Genomic DNA, 17,648 nt, shown 5'->3' with positions numbered 1-17,648 from the left:
GATGCGTCAGAGAATAGACTACGATCACAGGGATATGTCTCGCCTCTAAGTAAATACAATACTAGAAATTAAACTAAAATGCTTTTTAAAACATTTTTATGAATGTGCATGTCAATTCAATCTTTTTGGAAATGATAGAATTCAATTCTTATACAGTATTTCATCCTAGTATCTATGATAAGTTTATTTACAAACACTTGGTCGATGCCAATGCTGGTAGAGTTTTTATTCCCCAAGGGTATCACCAGCCCAGTAGTCCGCACTTCTGTGCTGATATAAACTATCATTGATATGGTCATATCTTTAAATTAACTGGTTACAAAACTGATGAATTTTTGAAAAACGTAGGCTTTGCTACTTCAGTAATGGAGAACCTTGGCTGTATTTGGCAAAACCATTAGGAATTTTGGTCCTCAATGATCTTCAAATTGGTTCTTTATTCTGCCTTACTTTTTTTAACCTTTGTTGGATTTGAGTGTCACTGGTAAGTCTTTTGTAGACGGAACGCGACTGGCGTAAATACAACATTTAAGCTTGGTATCTATGATGAGTTTATTTACAACAACTGGGTTGATGCCACTGCTGGTGGAGTTTTAATTCCCCGATAGTAACACCAGCCCAGCAGTCAGCACTTCTGAATTATCATTGATATTGTCATATTTTTTAATTAACTGTTTACAAAACGTTTTGAAATTTTCAAATAATAAGGCTGGTCTTCGACAGTAATAGATAACCCTAATAGCTGTATTTGGCAAAACTTTTAGGAATTGTGGTCTTCAATGCTCTTCAACTATGTACTTTATTTGACCTTTTTAACTTTTTTGGATTCGAGCGTCACCGATGAGTCTTTTGTAGACGAAACGCGCGTCTGGCTCAAATGCAAAATTTAATCCTGGTATCTACGATGAGTTTACGTTTACCAAATACTATTGTGCTAACATACTCACAAACTTTAACATCGATAAAATCAATTGTCATTTCAAAAGTTTCAATGTCAATAAATTCTTTAAGACTGAGAGGACATTAAAATCATTTCTATGAAAATGTTTAATACAACTGCATACATTGCACGCAATTACAAATAATTTGTTATTTTCACTATTTTGATGAAATGTTTAGAATAAAGAACTTGATTTTAATAGTTGCTCATTTTCTTAAATTAGACACTGTTAATATTAAATTAATAGCATAGATTAAACTGCTTTGTTTAAAAGGATCCACTTATGGTTTGTTTTTTGTTGAAATGTTATTCTTTTGTTATTTAGGTTTGGATTGCAACAATTGTTACACATTAATGTTGTTAGTACTATATTTGGTTTAGCATCAGGTCTTACCACTGTAATCACATTTGGTGAAACCTCATCTTTGCTAATCGATTGTTACAATTCTAACCATCCTTACATTCTTGGCATATTAAGTCAGAGTTTTTAACTAGCTGCATCAAAAAGGCCTTTCAAATGGTCACAAATAAATATAGCACTTGATAAGCAAAGATGATGAAACCGTCTCCATCACACAAAGAAACTTTACTGTTAGCTTACCTGGAGGACATTTCTTTGTCCTAATTTCAGATTAAATATCAACAAGGTTTTAATTCGGAAGGATGGATTGGTGTGAAATATTCAGTACATGGGAAAATGAATACTAGATGTATGCCAAGGTGATAAATGTTGTAGTGATTTGACTATTGATCCTGGTATTAGACAGACCGGATTTTAACGTGCTTCTGTATAAGTTCGATGGAAGACCCTATTCGAGCATCTTATTTAGACGCCATACCAAACAAGTCTTTTAACATATTTTTAAGTATTGAGATGATTTCAAGACCTTTGCGAAATATGTCCTGCCTCCTTTAATTGATATTATCTCTTCATTTTACGACAGATTACATGTAATAGTATCTGTCATAAAAGAGGGACGAAAGATACCAGAGGGACAGTCAGACTCATAAATCGAAAATAAACTGACAACGCCTGTCTGAAAATGAAAAGACAAACAGACAAACAATAGAACACATGACTCAACATAGAAAACTAAAGAATAAGCAACACGAACCCCACCAAAATCTAGGGGTTATCTCAAATGCTCCGGAAGGGTAAGCAGATCCTGAACCACAAGTGACACCCGTCGTGTTGCTTATGTTATAACAAATTAGGTAAATAGTCTAATTTGGTAGGTCACATTCATAAAAGGGAAGGGGATTATCGCTACGACATAAAGAACATATCCGATATCATTTGTGAAACGGTGATTCCATAACGGTGAACCAACTCGTGATGGCGTCCGTAAAATTTACGAAGGGATGAATTCAACGTCACCAGTTAGAACTCGTTGTTTAATAGCTTCCTTGTGAGTAGCAACCATCTATCAAGACAATCATGATAGGAAATGCAAGCACGGTAATATAGTTTCAATTGGGAGATATATACCCCATGTGCAAGTGCTGCTGAAATGTTGCTACTTAGAAATGGAAAGTTCACAATAAGAAAACTAAAATCATATCATCTCTTTTGTCGTAAAGTGTTGTTTTCAACCGACCTCATTGTCTATTGCTAGATGTAAGTCAAGATATGAGACCGACTAAACTGTATCTGTTGTATCCTTTATCTATATTTCGATGGGATAGATGCGTCCAAAATAGTCAACACATTTTGAATTATTCAGTGAAAGAACATCATCTATATAGCGGAAAGTAGAGTTAAAGGATATTGCTAACTTCTTATCTTTCTTCCTAAGACGTTCCTGTATGAAGTCAGCCTCATAGCAAGAAGGAAACAAGTCGGCAAGAAGAATGGCATAATTGGTTCCCATGGGAATGCCGACAGTCTATTGAAAAAACACGTTCTCCGAATGAAACAAATATGTTGTCAATTAAAAAATCAAGCAGTTTTTCACTGAATTGTGGAACATCTCAGCAAGGGACATCGCTAACTAAAATAAATAATGTTTATTAAGGTGGTATCTAACACTACAGGGAGATAACTCTTGAAAATCAGCTAAAAGTTTTAATTCCGTTGTGTTGTTTAGGGAATATTAAACTTCTCGATGATCAAAATAAGTGCTTGTCAAACTGCTATATAACCAGTGTAATTTTCCTGATACGACGGTTGGTTTAAATATTTAGAAATTTTTATATTTTTGTCAAAGGGTCAAAGTAAATACTTTGTCAAAATTTTATGAAATTTAAACGAGCCAAATTAATTTTAGTTAAGGTGTTGGGTACCACCTTAAAAGAACAAAAGCTGTACTTCAGACTCGGACTTCTCTTGAGCTGAATTTTAATGTGCGTATTGTTATACTTTTACTTTTCTACACTGGTTAGAGGTATAGGGGGAGGGTTGAGATCTCACAAACATGTTTAACCCCGCCGCATATTTGCGCCTGTCCCAAGTCAGGAGCCTCTGGCCTTTGTTAGTCTTGTATTATTTAAATTTTAGTTTCTTGTGTACAATTTGGAAATTGGTATGGCGTTCATCATCACTGAACTAGTATATATTTGTTTAGGGGCCAGCTGAAGGACGCCTCCGGGTGCGGGAATTTCTCGCTACATTGAAGACCTGTTGGTGACCTTCTGCTGCTGTGTTTTTTTATTTTGGTTGGGTTGTTTTCTCTTTGACACATTCCCCATTTCCATTCTCAATTTTATTCCAACATGATTTTGATTTTTTTTAACACGCTACAAAACATTGCATAAATCGCTCATAACTGAGGTTATGATTTTTCTTCGGGTGTTTATATTTGTTCAGAAATTAGCCAAACATTTTTAGAACTTTAAAGTATACACATTGAAAATTGATACTTTGAGTTCAAGAAAAAGATAAAATACATTTTAGAATTGTTTCTGGTGTGAATGAATTCAGGGGAAATTTGTCCTACAAATATTTTGCAAAAATACAAACTAAGTAATTTGTTTTAAAATGGTATACTAGTATGCAGTAAATGTTTGTTTACAATTAAAAATATGATCAATGATATGCTTAAGTCTTTATATATAATATAATAAATTGGTTAGTGCACAAGAGAAGAAGATAAATGAAACTATTCGAAAAACAAATAAGTAAATAACATTGCAAAGTTTATGAAGTTATGATGAAGTTAATATTTTTGCATAACCTATATTACGCATAAAAAACAAAACAAGTCCATTGTGTTATGGTCTTTTTTTGTATTCTTGTTTTATCATTTTAACGTGTTTTGTCTACATGCGATTTTAATTTCCTTTGTTCACACAGTTGTTTGTTTTATACTGATAAAGAATATCTAACAATGTTGACTGCATTACTCCAATTATTTACATTTCTACCTATTATTTATGTTTGTTTTGTCTACACAATGTTGTCAATATTACCGAATTTCATGCGACTATCATATAAGTGAGTGTATAAACGCATGTTTAGCTAGCTTTAAAATCTGGTTTAAGGTAGCACAATACAAAGATTTTTTTACTTCCAATCACTCACCTTTGAAATGCTGTAACTTTCTTATGAATGCATAGAAAATAATAAAAGAGGTATATATAGATAGATAAAAGATTACCCTTTTTAATGGATGCAATATTTTTATGATGCAATCATTATGTAATCAATTATTATGTAATAAGTGGCAAAATCTGGGTAAGTTCACTTGAATGAATTTAGCTCTACCATCTCTTTAACTATACAGAAATATTTAACGAAATCTTAATCAACACATCATGGGCTTCAAAAGAGTGTCTCAGATTGTCTCTACAGGATTCCACTCTCTCATCAATCTCTAATTAGTGTAAACATCCGAACCACATAAAAGAAGATAATGTTTAATTAGGTGTAAAATTTGTTCTATACATTCTATCTGAAATCTTAGACACCCTTTTGTTGATAATAGTCATAGGAACAGCATGTAATAAAATCAGCCCTCTAGGGATAAGCTAATTTCATTTGAAAGTGGAAATTTGGTGAAAAATATTTTAGACACAGTTAACATTATAATTGGTTACATTATTGTTGCATAATACTAACATTACATTAATTTGAAAGAGTAATCTGTTAGCTATCTAAAACTTCCACTTTTGTCAATTTTCAAGCATTATTAAGAAAGTTACAGCATTTTTAAACTTGGGAATTGGAGTTATGAAATCTTTGTATTGTGCTACCTAAAGTAACCATTGTCTACAGATATGGAAATCCCTTTACCAAGTCAGGAATATGACAATTCGTTTGATGTGTTTCAGATTTCGATTTTGCCATTTGTCAAGGGACTTTTCGGTTTGATTTTTTTCTCTGTGGGTTATGCATGAAAGACGTAGTTTTAAAATGGGAGGATAATACTAGATTTTGTTATGCATCTACAGGTTTAGAAACTAATTTTCGGGATTATATAAGGGTTATGCGGTTATGTCTTCATTCTGTCAGTCTGTCCAGTCCGTTCTGCATCATGCTACATTTTGGTCTGATTTAAGAATTTGATCTAATAGAGTTTAATTCGTAACAAAATTGAAACTAAATAAATGTGTTCAAACATTTATGCAAAAATGTCTACCAGCAGTGGTATCGACACTGTGGTTGTGAAACAGGTTTCATTTGCTTAAGACTTATCAATGACGAAGTTCTATACTCATCAAAAGTACATTCTCAGGTTAAAAGATTTAGTTTACTAGCTGTATAGTTTACTACTTTCATCCTACTTTTGTTATCCGTCAGACAGATAGTATATCATGACCGATTAAAGAGGGTTTAACAAATCTAGACTGTCAAATACTTGATACACAATCTTGATATTCTGTCAAAAATATTAAAATTGAGATAAAAGAATTATAACCTCTACTTCCAATACTGACTACTTGTAAACAAAAAACTCCAAGATCATGGCTGCTATTTGATTTAGTCCCATCGTGAATATATGCAACTCCTCTTTGTGCATCAAGGTCTATATCAAAAAAATATCTTGGCAGAACCTTTCGGACCCTTATTTCCTTAATGCTCCCTACTTTGTATTTTATTTAGCCTTTTTACTTTTTTAAGTGGAGTGTCCATCATCAGTCATATGCGGTCGAAAACGCGTCTAGCGTATACATTTGAAATCAAGTTTCTGTGATGAGTTTTCTTATAAACGTATTCCTCAAGATAAGCCTAAAGGTGGCATATGCATACTTTAACTTCTTCTTACGTCAGACAATAAGACTATTGTTGGTGGAGTGATGCAGTGCGGGAAGTATATTTACATCTATATATTATGTCTAGTCTGATGTTTGTGAATGTTATATCAAGAAATATGTCAGAAGTTTGCTCTTTGAGTGCACATCTTAGTAGTTTCTTTTAAGATAGATTGTTGTAAGTAAAAATATATTAACATTTGCCGTTCCACCAAGTTCGTTCAAATCTTGTCGTTCAATCTATACAAATGTATTATAATTTCATTTTCGTATTGAATATGAAAGAAATATTTGACAGTGAACACCATGCACTAATGTATCTGCAGATATTTCAGCCTTATTTCATTTTTTAGCATTTCTTTTTTTTTGTCTCATTTTTTATTCGTTTAATGTGTGTCAGCTTTTGATTTTGACATGTGATTAGGGACTTGAAAGAAAAGTTCAGTATTTTTTGTTTTTTTAACTCTTTTTTTGGGATGGAATGTACCCTGTTGTTAAAACGGCTTTTCCATATGCTTTATCTTTTCGATTCTATATTCAATGCTTTTTTTGTGGGTTTTTTTTGGACACAAAAAAAGCATATACAACATCTACAAATACAAGTGTGTGTATGTTTTTTTTTATGTGCCAGTTTTCAAATTTGCATGTTTATGTTTTAATACATAATTAAACACTAGTACAAAAGCATCTGACGTGAAACAGAACAGTGTTCCTTCAAACAGTTAAGTGACATTGGAGAAATGGGAAAATGATATTCATATTGATAATTCTACATGTGAATGAAATTGATCGTTACTGGTACTCCCTAAAGATCAGATATAAGAATGTTCAACTTACACAGCTTATCGTCTAATATAGATTAATTAATGATATCAAATTACTCATAAATATACTATATATAAAACAAAATATTTGATGAGATGAATTTTGCCTGGAGCACGAAATGAAAACTGTTATTGTAGTTAGTGTGTCCCTCGCTATCTTATACTGTCAACAAGTCTGGTCAAAAGAGCATGTTTCAACAGGGTACCAACAAACTCATGATCAGGGTACGTAGGCATTATTTTTACCTCGTAACGTTGTTTAAATAATTCAGGACTAAGACATTTGTTTTCTATTCATTTGATGTATTCAAGCTTTTGATTTTGACATTTGATTAGGGACTTTCCGTTTTGAATTTTCCTCGGAATTCAGTATTTTGGAGATTTTTATTGTTCTTAGTGAAGCTTTGTTTTTTGCGATATGAGTTAAGGAAAAGGTATCAATGGGTCACTTTTTGACCTCTTAAGATATTAAGAAAAAACACTGTTTTTAATCTTTCAGCTTTCAAAGGCTATTATTTACCAGTTTTTATTTGAAACTCTTAATAACATGTTGTTTTTGTTTGATATTTTGCATACTCAAATCCAATTAACAAAACACTGGATAAATTAGATAAAGAAAAATGATCAAAGGGTTCTTGATATTATACTTATTTATACAAATATACAGGTTATCTGCTGATCAAATATATCACCAACAGTGATAATATGAATTGAAAATATGGTAGCTCAGTAATTATCGTGTTTTGAAGCCATAGTTTACCGATTGTCACGCGATAGTTTACAATAAACAATGAAGCACGGATATTCAGCACATGTATAACATGTACAATCAAATAATAGTTTATTTCAGTGACAGATCCATGCGTATTGCAATCACCGGATTTTTACGAGCACGCTAAGGTCACTTTGCATACGGAAAATATGTCGGCGGATTGTTTCTAGGAAGCAAGCAATTGAAAATAAGTGAACTTCTAAATGTGGACAAATTAAAGAATTTTCTTTAGAAAAAAAGTACGTGTAAATGAGTTGAATAATGAAAACTATCCATTTTGTGAAAAACACATATGCATTATTTTTTTTTTTAATTTGAGGATTCATATGACTTTAACTATATCTAGAGGTGTAATCAGTAAACTTCTGGTTTCGTTTGTCATTTTTTATCTAAAAGAAATACTTTTCTTTTGCAGAAACCTTTGTCAATACTGTAGACACGAAACGGTCATCTCCACCAATCTGTTCTGCAGACGTGACAACTAGAGACTGCTTAAAGAAAATACGGCTATGGGTTAGAACCTTTCTTCGGAAATCAGCGGAATATAGCCAACCGAGGATAATCAATTTTGGAAGAGAAATCACAAAGAACATTCACATTTAAACTATTCATATTACATTACAATTTAAAAAAATGGATGACAGTCAAATGTCTTTTAATTTGTTTTATGCCACGTAAATAAAAAAAAGTACAGTTTTAAGACAAAGATACTTCATTTATTCCATTAAACTGAAAAGTTATCGGCATAGAATTCGACTGCTTTATTTACTGTAAAAATCCAGAAGCTGAGCAAGATAAATAAGCCATTTATTCAAGAGGAACGGATTTACATTCCTCGTTTTTTTTTCTGCTTTTTTTTTTCTGTGATCGCTTTTTTTCTTGGAGGAGGATTTTTAGTCAAGGGCGATAACCCTATTACTACAAATATGTTACAGTATTGTTGTCTATTTCCACGTGTCCATTGTTCGATCTTTTAAGTCAGTTTTATTCTCCTTGTATTATTTTCAATTATCAATCCTGACAGTACCTAAATAAGTCGACTTTATGTTGATGTATTTTGATTGAACAGAAACTCATCAGGATATATATCGTGGATCTTTTAAGTATGCTGGCTTTGTTCATGTGCATATTCAAGGAAATAATTTCAATAATTTGAAGTACTGATTGATCTATTTTTCATATAGATACTGCACATTAAGCAAGCAATATAACCGAAGTCTGATAATCATATTAATGACGGAATGTTCGTTTTTGCTTTGAACTTTATATTGAAATTAAGAGATAACTGTAATGTATTTAAAGCTTTATCGGTAGTTTTACTGTCGCAAATTTAATTTACCTGGCGACGCGTACCGGAGACAGGTAAACGGGTATTTGCGACAGTAAAACTACCGATGGACGTCCGCAAAAATGTCGGCTCCCTAAGTTACAGACAAGGAGATAGAGAATTTTACGCTAACTGTCATCCAGTCAGAACCATTGATACACAATAATTGCATTAGCATTTAATTCAAGTAATTTCTACAACGAACACAATTCCTTAACATTTGGATTTCGGTCGTTATTTCAACTCAAATATTGAAACATTTACACATTTACACATTTTATTACTGTAGTCTTGATACCGTATCATGTTTATTTTTATAGTCATTCTTTTTAAAATTATATTTATTCATAAAGTGTATGAATTCGAAAAAAAAAATATAATAAGCTTAATCATGCAGGTACCTGGAGACCTCAGATAAGTATTTTACAGTTTTTTAGAGGCTGTTATTGTGAACTCTGCCAATTCACTCAAAACATCTTCCCAAAGAATCAAACTGCGCTTTGATTAGAAATACCTCGTCGTTGATTCTGTTTTTATTCCCATTTTTACTGGTAAACTGTACTGAATTTGATATCCTTTCCCCCCACCTTTTGTATAATTCAATTTGAAATAATTACCAATCAATATGTATAGACAATTTCGAGAAATGAATTATGTTTTAAAAGAATATCAAAACATTTATTTATAATTGAAAATACAGAGGGTGCTACACAATTTTGTAACTACGTAGTCTATATCCGTAGCGGTACCGCAATTGCACATATTTTGACAGTTTTTTCACCTACGTTTTTTATGATCAAGACAAATCTTCCATTCTGTGTTTATGTTGTAGCCGTATATGTCTTTATTTTACATGTATATATACAATTTGATTTTTAATTCATATTGAGTGACAGAGAACATGACAGTTTGATTTGAATCGACCTCCAAACTATCCATGATTCCGTAATGAGGAGTACCCAAATTGTATCCTTGCTTAAATTCACATAATTAAAAAGCGAATGACAGATGTTTGTTTTATGTTTTCAAATATGTAGAACAATTTGACATTAGTACTGGCTCACTCTTCCTTTTTTTGTAACATATCCTTTTTTTCTCATTTTCAAAAGCTTCATCTGTGTATATAATTGTGAACGTTTAGTGTATACTTTAATTTTTTTCACCTATTTTTTAAGACGTGTATTATCTCAAATAATCCAAATACACACTGTTTAGTATCGAAGAAACCTTTTTAACAATTTCTCAGCTGTTCATGTTCAATAGGTGCAATTTGCGTACTCGGTGCAATTTGGGTACCGTGATGTCAGCATAGAAATTATCAGAGAGGTTAGAAATATGAAGTAAAATTAAAAGTGTAAACAAAAAAATACGTGACATATGATACTAATCCTTTGAAGGGATTGGATAGTATTACAAAACGGACCCATGTTCTCACTTTTGACACTAAGTAGCAGCATTGTACAGGGTATACTATTTCAACTCTAAACGGATTTAATAACATTTAATATGTAGGGGAATTTTCACTATTGAATAAATAACGTATCAATAAATATATTGTTTTTCATTTCAAAGAAAAAGCAGCGAATCATATAATAAAGATACAATAAGAAAGACATTTTCATAGGAAAAAGGGGGAACAGTTATCACACTATATGACAAGTTTTCGGTTTAGATAAATTGCAAGTGAAATCAACATATTCCTAAACTTGATCGTGCGGCCAAACACCCTTCATGGGTTTATTTTCTTCACGATCGCTCAATTCCAAATATTTATAAAGCCATTGATGTGTGCACCAAAAATGACATAAAAGAATGCAAAATTCATATAAAGGCAACTATGCCTTAGGGAGATGGAACATATTTTGCAGGACTAATTGTAAGTTATATTAAAAACAGAAAACATTTAAACAACTGACGATCACAAAAAAAGTTTCAATTTGAATTAATTTTGTAGATTTGTCGTTTGATTTGTATGAGTACTAACTATTTTCCTGGTAAACTCCCACGATGGATGACCCCACGAAAAAATGAAAACACACACAGCAGTATAAGATTAAACATGATGCGTCAGATCAAAAGCCCATATGTTTTTAATAAAAGAGGGACGAAAGATACCAAAGGGACAGTCAAACTCGTAAATCTATAACAAACTGACAACGCCATGGCTAAAAATGAAAAAAGACAAACAGAAAAACAATAGTACACATGACACAACATAGAAAACTAAAGAATAAACAACACGAACCCCACCAAAAACCAGGGGTGACCTCAGGTGCTCCGGAAGGGTAAGCAGATCCTGCTCCACATGCGGCACCCGTCGTATTGCTTATGTGATTACAAATCCGGTAAATAGTCTAATTCGGTAGGTCAAATTCATGAAAGGGAAGGGGATTGTAGTTACGACTTAAGGAACATATCCGGTATCATTTGTGAAACGGTTATTCCATAACGGTCAACCAACTCGTGATGGCGTCCGTAAAATTTACGAAGGGATGATTTCAACTTCACCATTTGGAACTCTTGGTTTAATAGCTTCCTTGTAAGCAGTAACCCTCTATCAAGAAAATCATGATAGGAAATGCAAGCACGGGAATATCGTATCAATTGGGAGATATATACCCCGTATGCAGGTGCTGCTGGAATGTTGCTACTTAGAAATGGAAAGTTCACAATTGGAAAGCTGAAATCATCTCTTTTGTCGTAAAGTTTTGTCTTCAACCGACCCTCATTGTCAATTTCTAGATGTAAGTCAAGATATGAAGCCGACTTAATTGTATCTGTAGTATCTTTTATCTCCAATTCGATGGGATAGATGCGATCCACATAGTCACCAAATTTTGAATTGTTTAGTGAAAGAACGTCATCTATATAGCGGAAAGTAAAGTTAAAGGATATTGCTAACTTCTTATCTTTCTTCTTAAGTTCCTGCATGAAGTCAGCCTCATAATAATAAATAAACAAGTCAGCAAGTAGAGGGGCACAGTTTGTTCCAATTGGGATGCCGACAGTCTGTTGAAAAACACGTCCTCCGAACGTAACAAATATGTTGTCAATCAAGAAATCAAGCATCTTTATAATATCGGTTTCAGAGAATTTTTTGTTTGAATCAGAATGATTCTTTACAAAGTAGGATTTATCCCTCCCTAAGACAAGATACTTGTATCTACGTTGGCCATTCTTTTTTATGAAGCAAAGACATGCCAACTCTTTTAATTTGTCTTTTAGTTTGGAATGTGGAATACTTGTGTAAAGAGTAGAAAAGTCAACTGTTTTAATACTGTTACAAGATGAAAGAGAGTTAGATTGTATGTACTCTAAAAGGTCTTTGGAATTTTAAGTATCCACATCTGATTCACGCCACCTCTAGAATAGGCAGTTTCACAATAACTTTGAAGCCCGTCTTTGATTGCTGATAAAATGGATGTTTACAATTTAGAAAGGGGTTTCGTGGAGCACTTGGAAGACCCAGCAATATACCGTTGTTTGTAAGGACACTTATGTAGTTTAGGTATCCAATACAGTGATGGAAGATCCAGTTCTTCATCTTTGGTTGAAATACCAAAGGAACAAAGAACAGACCTATGATTATCCAGGATTTCCTCTTTGGTAAGTGTCGTGAGGGTATATGTTGGGTTTCCAAGTGAATTGTCTATACCTAATTCGTTTATCAAGCAATTAATTTAATGACCTTTACAGATAAAAACGATGTTATTTGGGGCTTTGTCTGCGGGGACAACAACATATTTATCATGGAGGTCAGATAGGTGTTTAGCAACATTTGGATCTTTAAAGATTGACGTAGCATTGGCATTGATGGACCCATTCAGTTTCTTAATTCTGATTTGTATTAACGACCTCACTGTCTTAATTCATTCGGATAGAGTGTCTACGTCTTCCTTCTCGCGCTGACATTCAAGGTATTATCTAAAACCAAGTAATAAAGCAATGAGGAAAGATGTATAAAAGAGAGGCAAATGACACCTTAGGGATATCATAAGCCAAAAACGGACTGACAATATCATGACAAAACAATAACGACCAAAACATAAACAACACAATACAAAACAGGAACACAACAAGAAAACAAAAAAAAACACACATGAAACAGATCAACACGAAGTCTGCTTCAAATACAGTAAAACCTGTATATACCGGCCGACTACGGGACTATGAAAAAGGGCCGGTTTGGACAGTGAGCCGGTTTATTCAGGTTTCCGTTTTGACAGGAAGTTAATAACTTGTGACGTCCGACATTTTGCATGTAAAAGTTCTTTCTGATTGTAAATTATATCTGATAAATCAAAATACTTTCACTTCGTTTTTCATTGTTTGCATTTGCATCATAATGCTCGCGTTGTTTGGATTGTAAGACGAGAGTTTCGATTTACTTCCATGATCAATATTTTGAAATGTTGGAATGGCCGATTAAAAAGCTACAATATTATCAAACGTTATTTCATCACTTTCGAAACGTTGTCATACAGTGTACAGCATCCATTAATTGTTGTCATCCGGGTGTTTTTCATTATCAAGGTCATTTGTTTAGGGGTTCACAACAGGGAACCCAGGGTTTCGAAATCACGATGTGAATTTCTTACTCCGCGATTTTAATTTGTTTATCGAAGTTAAAATGTAAGTTCAATCAGAGATATATTCGGTGTGTCTTTTCGTTTAATTGACACGTTTATAATGTTTTAATAAATAATACAGCTCACTACTGTACGATTGGAGATTCACAGTTTGACACCTGACTAATTGATTATCACGAAAAGCCATATTGTATAAACAAATATGTTTTGATTGCATATCGATCATTGAAATTAATTAGACAAACCGGTTTTGACAGGTAATAATTAATGTAATTAAGAGTATTGGGACTTCATAATTAGATCGGAATTCGGAATACACAGGGTCCGGTTTATACATCTACATCTACATCTATACTATTGATCTGCAGTGGAAATCCATAACGCAGATACTGCTGTGCAAACGTCAACCTGCGTGCTCAGTATTTACAAGTGCAATTAAAATTGGATAAAAACAGGTGGTTTCAGTTTACAGCTGCAGTCTCCGAAGTTGCTCCTTGAAGCATTCCAGAGATGTGGCTTGGAAGGCTTCAGGAGGCAGACTGTTCCAGTCGGTGATGGTGCGTGGTATGTAGCTGTATTTGTAGGCATCTGTGGAAGTACTGATCTGAGTGAATTTTTCTGGATGGTATTGTCTTGTTGAGGTAGATGGTCTTCTCACGTAAGATGGTATATTGACTGCCGCCTTTCCGTGTGTTGCTTTGTAGAACATGCATAGTCTACTGGATTTCCGTCTAGTTTCTAATGTTTGCCATTCTATGGTTTTCATGATGTTGGTGACTGTCCCTGGTTCTCGACTGTATGTTGATGTCGCAAATCTGGCAGCTCTTCTTTGGACCATTTCTAGGGAGTCTATGTGATGTTTTCGATACGGATCCCATACTGCAGAGGCGTACTCGAGATGTGGGCGCACTAGCGATGTATAGGCCTGCGCTTTGATGTCATGTGGACACTTCGAGATATTACGTCTTAGGAAACCTAGTACTCGATTTGATTTTGTGATTACTTTCTTGATGTGTGGATCCCAACTGAGGTCTTCTGACAACTCGACTCCGAGGTATGGATATTGGTGTACTGTGGTTAGTTGTTGTCCCATCATTTCATACTCTCTTATTGTTGGATTTTTCTTTCTTGTTACCCTCAGTGTGTAGCATTTAGCTGGGTGGAATGTCATTTGCCACTTCTCTGCCCATTTAGTCAGTTCTGTTAGATCTTTTTGTAGTTGTAAGCTGTCCTCACTACCCTTGATGGATCGATATAGTAGCGAGTCGTCAGCAAATAGACGTAGGGTTGATTTTGATGATATTGTTTCTCCCATATCGTTGATGTATATCAAGAAACAAAGTGGTCCTAATACTGTACCCTGTGGAACTCCTGATCGTACTGGTTTGTTCTCACTGGTTTCTCCATCTAGACATACTCTCTGGTGTCGGCGAGTGAGCCATGCAGAAATCCATAGTAGAGTGTTGATGTTATCCCATAGTATGCCATTTTCTTTAGAAGTCTTTGGTGGGGAACTGTATCGAACGCTTTCGAAAAATCAAGAATAAGCATGTCTATTTGTCCTCGAATGTCCAGTTCTCTTGCCACTGTTTCTATGGTGTTAATGAGTTGTGTTTCGCATGATCGGTTACGTCTAAATCCGTGTTGAAAGTCGGATAGGACGAGATGTTCTTCAAGATGTTCCATGATGTGCTTGTAGATAATGTGTGACATGACTTTACAACATATGGTGGTTAACGATACGGGGCGGTAGTTTACTGCTTGACTTCTGTCCCCCTTTTTGTAGATGGCTGTGATGTTTGCTTGTCGCCAATCTTCAGGAACTTCTCCTTTTTCATATGACTGTTCAAAGATTTTTGTGAGGAATGGTGCAATTTCACAGTGTGCTTCTTTCAAAACTCTAGTTGGTATTTTGTCAGGACCGTTTGCTTTTGTTGGGTCTAGGAGTTTAAGCTGTTTCTCAACCCCTTCCGGTCTGATATGTAACTTTCTGATGTTTGGAGTTGTACTGGTTCCCATGTTTGGCATGTTTTCGCTATCCTCTGTCGTGAAGACACTATCATATTGAGTTTTCAATATTTCTGATTTGCCTTTGCTGTCAATAATATGTTCTCCTAGGTTGTTCTGGAGGGGGATATTCCCATTGTGTCCTTTTTCCTTGATTTTATGTACTTCCAAAACTTTTTGCCGAGGCTTGGTTTTGGGTTTTCTTCGTCCTCTTGATTTAGGATTTGTCTAACATAGTTGTCGTGGGCCTCGTTCATTGTCTTCTTCACAAGATCTCTCATCTGTTTGTACTTATTCCAGTTTTTCTTGGTGTTATGTTTTTTAGCAGCATTGTATCTTCGCTGTCTGCGTCGTATCAGTCTTTTAATATGTGTAGAGATCCATGGAACATGTTGTTTACTACCTATAGTCTTCTGTGGGATGAATTCTTTGGTTGCTTGTAGTATGATCTTTTTAAAGTATGTCCAGTTTTCTTCTACGGTGTTTTCTTCCATGTTGTTCATTCTTGTTGTAAAGTTTTCTTGAATGTTTTCTTTGAGTCCGTTCATATCGCCCTTTTTAAATAGGTGCACCAGTCTGGGTTTCTTTTTTGATGTCTTTGCCTTCATATCTATATTTGCTATGACTACTTGGTGGTCACTCATTCCAGGATGTACTTCAATATTGGTTACAAGTCCTGGGTTGGTTGTCATGAGTAAGTCTAGTATGTTTTGTCCTCTAGTTGGCTCATTTACCATTTGGTTCATGTCGTTGTTGTTTATAAAGGGTATTTTAACAAAGACTTTGAATGGGAAAATATGGGACTTTCATTTTCGGCCGGAATAGATAGGAAACCGGTTTATTCAGGGTCCGGTTTAATCAGGTTTGACTGTAATAGGTTTTTTGGTGTGATCTGATCAATCCGAAAACAAATTATAGATCGACTCAGGGGTATATTTTGAATGAACATACAGAGCATAAACAATATAGTACTGTAAATTTATTCGCGCGGTGTAAACATGTCGTCCTTTTTCGACCCGAGTTAAAACAATCTGTGAATTTTGGATACATTGAAGACACTGACACTAAACCAAAATATGAATTGGTAATGATATCTAACAATGAGACACTGTATTATGACTATACGTTATATATTTTGTGAATAAACTAGTTATGACTTCACGGAAACCTACAGAAAATGTTTGTATTGATTTTTATTTAAAAGTTAAGAGAATAAGAGGGTAGAATTTGCAAACAGGACAATCAAAGCATATAAACACAGAATACCCATGGACAAAAGAAAAATTTAAAAGGACAACCATGTAAACAAAATCCATGAAACATTACACACAGAAATATGCTGGTTGATAAACACGGACACCCAAAAACAAGCTAGGAGGATTAATAGTGTTAGCAGTTCCTTCTCTCTGATGACAATTGTAAATTTGCCCACTTTGCGTGAGAATCCGGTTATAACTCGTATTGGTATAGTGTCACGAATTATGATTGTTAGGCAAAAGCTATTGGTAATAGTTTCCTAGAAAAATGTTATTCACTAAGTAAAGAAATCAACGAGAGAGATCCTTTAAGGACAATGTCTGTACCAAGCCGAGAAAATCACAGCTGTGTTTTGTCACTGTTGGTTGGTATAGTCTAATGTTTTATTTTGTCAAACATTATAGACTTTCCCTATTTTGGAAACTTAAAGTTCGGTATTTATGTTAATGACTTTTATAACTATTCATTGTCATTTGAGTTAAACAAGATAACCATTCCAATATCAAATGATAAACAAATACAAAATAAAGGCAACAGTAGTATACCGCTGTTCAAAACTCATAAATCCATGGACAAAAAACAAATCGGGGTAACAAACTAAAACCGAGGGAAACGCATTAAATATAAGAGAACAACGACACAAACTGAAATGTAACACACACAGAAACGGACCAAGCATCATCAACTATTTAAATTCGTATATACTAGTATATCTATTAACAATCAAATGTAATTTAACACA

The 17,648-nt window shown here is 34.0% G+C and overlaps 1 long non-coding RNA gene across 1 annotated transcript; it reads left to right on the top strand.

Moving 5' to 3' along the window:
- Positions 1-7,043: 7,043 nt before the first annotated feature.
- LOC134683555 (uncharacterized) lies at positions 7,044-8,477 on the top strand. The gene is made up of 2 exons (XR_010101052.1): positions 7,044-7,179; positions 8,142-8,477. It is a non-coding gene; the product is annotated as an uncharacterized LOC134683555 (long non-coding RNA).
- Positions 8,478-17,648: the final 9,171 nt, after the last annotated feature.

This window comes from Mytilus trossulus, chromosome 9 (genome assembly GCF_036588685.1).
Source record: "Mytilus trossulus isolate FHL-02 chromosome 9, PNRI_Mtr1.1.1.hap1, whole genome shotgun sequence".
In the NCBI taxonomy this organism is placed as follows: domain Eukaryota; kingdom Metazoa; phylum Mollusca; class Bivalvia; order Mytilida; family Mytilidae; genus Mytilus; species Mytilus trossulus.
Note: the sequence above shows the minus strand (reverse complement) of the source record. Positions and strands in the feature narration are given on the sequence as shown.